Source organism: Mustela putorius, unplaced genomic scaffold, assembly GCF_011764305.1.
Source record: "Mustela putorius furo isolate JIRA1106 unplaced genomic scaffold, ASM1176430v1.1 tig00003899_pilon_pilon_pilon, whole genome shotgun sequence".
Classification (NCBI taxonomy): domain Eukaryota; kingdom Metazoa; phylum Chordata; class Mammalia; order Carnivora; family Mustelidae; genus Mustela; species Mustela putorius.
In genome coordinates this window covers 368,608-375,155 of record NW_025422048.1, presented here as the reverse complement: position 1 = coordinate 375,155, position 6,548 = coordinate 368,608, and positions in this window count along the sequence as shown.

Genomic DNA, 6,548 nt, shown 5'->3' with positions numbered 1-6,548 from the left:
AACAGATACATCATCTGATGGTCAAATTTAGTGAATCATTTAGGGGCATTAAGATATTATCCGGGGATGTTTTCCACCATAAAGCACTCACAGCCATTTCCAAAGGGTTTTTTCATGGTAAAATAAGTGACTATAGTTAGGAAAGGGAAGAAGCTCTTGGATTTTTATTTCACAGAAAAGGTTTTAAGCTTTGAAAGGTAAAGTATTATTTACCTCTTGTTGAAACATTAGGGGTAGCCATAGCTCCTTTGTGCCAATTCTGTTTCTTTATCTAATTGGTATGAAATACCTCACATTTCAGCCAGAGTTTTAAAGAGGTGGCATTGCAGGCGTTCAGAACGGAGAAGAGTAGCAATGGCATGTGTGAAGTAAATTACTTCCATCATCACACGTCCTGCTGTCTCACAGTGGCCCCAACTCTTAGAATTATTCTTTAAAGTAAAAGTTTATAGACACACATAGATGTGTGTAGAATCTTAGCACAGTTTGTCTGCAACCTCAGCTGGAATGTCCGCTTGTGGAGGGGGCGGCTGTGTCTTCACCACTACAACCATGGAGCCGAGCACTTACTAGGTATCCAGGGTTGATTGAGTAGCTGAATAATGACCTCATGATTATAAATGTATCCAGAAAAGGGACTGATCCAAAGAATTATTTGAGACTGTGAGTTCTGAGAATGAGAAAAACAATTAATTCTTACACTTGTAGGTGATCTCTGCAAAATGTATGTTTTTTAAGGCCTTCTTTTAATATGTTTGCCTTTTAACTTATCTTGGGAAAAATGGATTGAATTTGGAAATTGTAGCTACCAGTGGATGCGTGGAACTTTTTAGAATTCATCCATCTGCATTTTTCTCTCCTCATTTTAAGGCAACAGAAGCTATTTTGCTTACAATATGTATGAACCGTCCCCCAATCATAATGGTATGAGCCTCTGTATTGCATATTTTTGTGTAAGAACTTAAAAAAAGGTTTTCACTTTTTATTATGGAAACTTCCAAACATATCTAAGAGAAAAAGTACAGTGACCCTCATATATTGATCACCCACCTTCAATGATCATCAAATTGCTTTATCAGTTGTTTTGGAAACAATTATAAAATGTATCCTTTCATTATATTTTAGTGTGTATCTCTAAAAGGTAAGAACTGTTTCTAAAATCATAAATATAATATTCTACTCTCATACCAAAAAATTAATAATAATTCCTTAATATCATCAAATATCTGGCCAGTTTTCAAAATTTCCTGTCTCTTAGAGTTTTGCATTTGGTTATTTGAATCAAAATCCATGTAAGGTTACCCACATTGCATTCAGGTGATCTCTTACATCTCTGTTAATCTTTATGTTCTTTTTCTTCTTTTTTTTTTGGCCTGCAGTATAGTTACTGAAGACACTGAGTTGTTTGTTCCTTTTAGTTTTCTACATTCTGCTTCTGATGCAGGGTCCCTGGGTTAGGTCCTAGACGGCAATCGAGGCTGTAGCTCTTCGATGACTTGACCCACGTCATTCACCCAGACCAATAGAATGGTGACTGTAAAACCTAACTCATGTATTTTAACTCATCTGTATTTTCCTGTGATTATTGGTGAGGACAGTAGGTCATTCTAACCTTTCATCAGCTTGTAATAGATAATACCAAAATAAAACCTGTAAGTTCCTTTGGAAGTTTCTTCCAAGCGTTCTGGGACCCTGAAGTGAAGGTCAGGGTTGCAGGTGGGCCTCATGCTGCTGCGATGAGAATGGTCCTGAGTTCTGTCCACCAAGTAGGGCCACTGCTGTGCCAGTGCGGCGTGCTCTGGTGTATGTGTCGGATTTCAGCAGGCGTTTAGGGAGCTTCCAAATTGAGGCCCTGTTGCCAGAACTTTGTTTGAGATGATGACGGGGAAGGTAAGATCTCTCCCAAAAGAACAACTAGCAGCGGACCCATCATACAAAACCAAGATACCAGGACCAGGCAGTTGCACACATGATGATATATTTTTTTTTATTAGTGAGACACATACTTTTCTCCAGAACCCCGAGTCCAATAATGTGCTGGGCTTCTCTCTGAAGAAACTCGATTTTCTGTGAATGACAGAGGAAGCCAGCATGTTTGGGAGTTTGGTGCCCCCTGCTGGCAGGGATGTGGTAACACCATACTCGGGGCTTCTCTACCTGTAGTTTGGCCCAGATTAGGACAAACTGCTGTGAACGTGTCTCAGTCCTGCCCAGTCCCATCACGGCAGCAACAGTTCATCAAAGGGTGGCTCAGGGTCACAAGGGCACCGGGAGGGGCCGTGGTGGCCTAGCAGGGGACAGAAAGGGCACAGTGGGTTGCACGGGGGCAGGGTGGCAAAGGGGAGAAAAGCCTTGCAGGTGTTTCAGCCTCAGGTGTGGAAATGTGTCCGTCAGACAAGGTCACAGCAGTTTCTCTATAATGCTTGAGTTCCTTCTCCCCGAAGTTCGCCCTGGTGTCCAACGAGACGTGAGAGGGACCCAACTTTCAGTTTAGGCTGCTGCCTTCTCAGGCTCAAAAAAATAAGACTCTACTGTTGTCGGTCATCGTAAGGCTCTGTGTCCTCATTGCTGAGCAGCGTCATTGTCATTAGTGTCACTGTCATTGTCATTTTCCTCCTGCTTCCCATCTGGCCCTCATGTTTGCTCCGACTTCTTAACACTCAGCCTGGGGACGTTCATCAAACAGCGGGAGTCCTGACTCCCCCCACCTGCCCTACCACTTACTGGACCTGGGCAGTTACTGCCTCATGGATGCCGGCAGAAGACAGGACAGGAATTAAGTTGGAGAACAGTATTCGAGAAGCAACGAACCTTACATAATTCTGGCTGACATACTCTGGTAGGGGATGCTGAAGCTATCAAAATGCAGTTACTGTATGGTTAACTATTGTAAGACTGTTGTCTCCATCCTTTTGTTTGTTAACTTGTCGGCCAAATGGGCATGACTAATGGTTGGGCTCTTATCTGAGACCTCTACTTTTCTATGGTTTCGGAAAATACGAGAAACCTCTGCTTGAAGAAATGGTGTAGAGATGGATTTGAAATTGCTGAATATCATTAATGTTTCGCGTTCATCTCAGTTTCTTCTCTGACGGAAACTCACTTAAGGCGAAACTAGACTGCTGCCCTCTCTGCTGCTTCTGCGAATTACCAGCTTGGTTTCCGTCTTGAAGTCTGGGTACGGGGCTTTCTTCATTGTTTATACAATGTTAGTGTGATCTCTCGGAGAATCGGGCACAAGATACGTATCTTATTCTGGACCTGATTACCCAGAAATCATGTTCTGTGATGTTTGGTTCTTCTCAAAGAATCATGAATTTTAAGAGCACTATTTTTCTGAAGAAAATTGACAGTGTTGCACTTTTTTCACATTTAAAAAAACCTGTGAAGTCAGCTTATTGACTCACCAAAAGTGTCTACCTTTCTGAATTTAAAATGGTAAGAATGCCATCAGGATTATTGGGAGCAGTGGAGTTTTACAAACTACTGATACGCTCTCCTCCTACAGACGGAGTTCACTGGACTGTGGCACCTTTGGGTGTTTCCACTGACCACCCAAGGTGGAGAGCCACTGAAGCAGAGTTGGAAGCTGTGCTAAAGTTGTTATAGTTCTGCTGTTAACAAGTGACCACTTGGGGCGCCTGGGTGGCTCAGTGGGTTAAAGCCTTTGCCTTCGGCTCAGGTCCTGATCCCGGGCCCTCTGCTCAGCGGGGAGCCTGCTTCCCCCTCTCTCTACCTGCCTCTCTGCCTACCTGTGATCTCTGTCAAATAAGTAAGTAAAATCTTTAAAAAAAAAAAACCAAAAACAAGTGACCACTTAACAGGCCTTTAAAGCCTTTTATGTTAAGTGCCATGCAACTTTAGATGCCTCCCAGATACCAAACACAAGCGTACAGATGATTAAATGTTAGGAGTTGTGGGGGGTGGATGCGGGGAAGGGAGTTGTCACACCAGCATAACTGCAGATCAGGAGCTTCTCTCATCAGTGGATGCTGTAGTTTTCGGATGAAAAGTAGTGAGATACGGCCCTCCCCACTGAGGTCTTTTAGTTACTAGTTAACCAAGTGATTAAACTTAGCACCACCAGCCCACTTACAGACTTTTTAGTCTCTAAAAGAGAGATCATAGTTCTCTCCCTCCCAGGTCCTCCCTAGAGACTGCGACTCAGTGCTGTGGTCCCTAACACGGAAAAAACACTGGATGAATGTTGAGCTTTTCTGATGGCTGTTCTACTTTGCTGTGTCTCATCATAGCAGAGAAGAATCCTATTTAATGTCTGCCAATAGATGTTGACTTCAACTGAGACAGGACTGAGCTTAAATATAGGAAGGAACAATTTATTTCAAGTTTTGAGAGTCCCAAGTAAAGTATACCCTAGGGAAAAAAATTTAAAACAGTCTGAAACTTGAGTAGTTAACTCAAAAATGATTTTGTAATAAAGCACAGTAAAACTATGTATTTGATCATACAGTGATTCCTAGTATAAATCCTAGCACTGCTATCAATTGATCATTTTAAATGTAACTTACATGTGTATGTAATGTAAACATAGTTGTAAAATGTTTTATTAAATCATTTCACTGTTCACACAAGAGTTCATTTATTAAATCATTTCACTATTCACACAAGAGTTCATTTAAATGATTTCATGAGAACACAGCACAGTCACCCTAGTTTGTGGACCAAACCTCTCTAAGGCAGCGTTTTCTCCAAGTCTCTGGGGAATGTTCAACCTGTGAGGGGCAGTCTGCAAAATGGGGACATTGTCAAGTTAGTCCTTTTCAAAGAATCATAATTTACAGTAACATATTGAAAGCTTTGAAGCCTTAGAGAAGAGAAACCTGTTGACTTATGTCTAATGTAACATTCAGGGAATGCTGCTTAAAAGAACAGTTGGTCTCAAATAATAATGGTATTTGACTATCTCAGACTATTTTACATTAGTCATTCATGGCAATGTAGGATCCTCCCTGTTCTGGACTGAATGTTTGTGTTCCCCAAAATTTGCGTTGAAATCCTAACACCCAAGGTGATGATATTTGGAGGTGGGTCTTTTGGGAGATGATTAATTCATGGAGGTGGAGGCCTCATGACTGGGATTAATTAGTGCCTCTATTGAACAGACTCAGGAAAGCTTGCTCGCTCCCCTCCTGACATGGGAGGTGCCTTGAACTTGGACTTCCAGCCTTAGAACTGTGAGAAATACATACATGTCTGTTGTTCATAAGCCAGAATGGACTTAGAGCAGCCCGAATGAACTAAGACAGGGACATATCAGAATTTTTGTTTCTGCCTCTGCTTAGAAAGTCATCTTTTTCTTCTGGGGGCAGGCTGGAGTGATGGTGGTTCTAGCACCTGTTTGAGGAAAGCAAATGGCCTGTTTGATACTGTCACTCTACCACCACCACATGAAGTCACTGACAACTGTCAACAGGCTTCCTACAGCAGCCTTGTATTAACACGAGGGTTCACTGTAACGTTTTGATTATAATAGATAAAACACCTAAGAATTCTGTTGCTGCCTGCCTTCCAACGAAGTGTTTTGTTTGTTTTGTTTTTTCAGTTTTCTCATGATAAATTAGGGGTTGTTAAACATTACAAGAATCATTTCTAGGCCTTTCCTACCACCCTTTGAGCAAATATTAAGTGTCTTCTTGCTAGGCACTGCAGTGGGGAGATAAAAGTAGAAAGAAATGCTCTCACTTGCATCTGGAAGGACACTGTGCTCTGAATTACTGGAAATTCAACAGCATGTAGTCTGAACGTGTCATGGTTGTGGCACTGGAGGGGTGTCTTTTCACCTGACACAGGACGAGTTTTATGAATGGTACTAGTAGTCCAAATTCAAAGGCTAAAGACAACTCATTAACATCTATATCAAGCAATTCTCCAATTCCCAGTGGACACTGACTAGGTATCCTACAAAATTGTTAGGACGCTATCTACTTGGAATTAGTGTCAGATCCCCCAGGTTAGGGGCTCAGTCTAAAAGACTGCACCAGATTCAAACACCTATCGCGAAGTCCAGATTGTTTCCTGTCTGTTTCACTGGCTATAAATCTGAGGTTCCCAAGGACATCCTCCTTAGGTCTGATTAATTTGCTAGAGTTAACTACAGAACTCAAAAACATTTACTTCAACATTTGCCAGCTTATTATAAAGGATACAGATAAACAGCTAGATGAAGAGGTATAAAGGTCAAGGTCCCACATACAGGAGTTTCTGTATGGCTCCATTTCAGTCATGACTGATTAAATCATTGGCCATTGGTGACTGATTTAACCTCCAGTCCCTCTCCCCTTCCCAGAGGTAAGGGGAGTGTGGGATTGAAAGTTCCAACCCTCTAATCACAGGGTTGGTTCCCCTGGCAACCAGTCCTCATGCATAGGTTACTATGCAAAAGTCACCTCAGTAATGTGACAAGACACCTTTATCACTATTATCACTTAGGAAATTCCAAGGGTTTTAGGAGCTGTGTACCAGGAAAGGACAAAAAGACCAAATATATATTTCTTATAAGTCACAATATCGCAAGTACCAAACCAAAA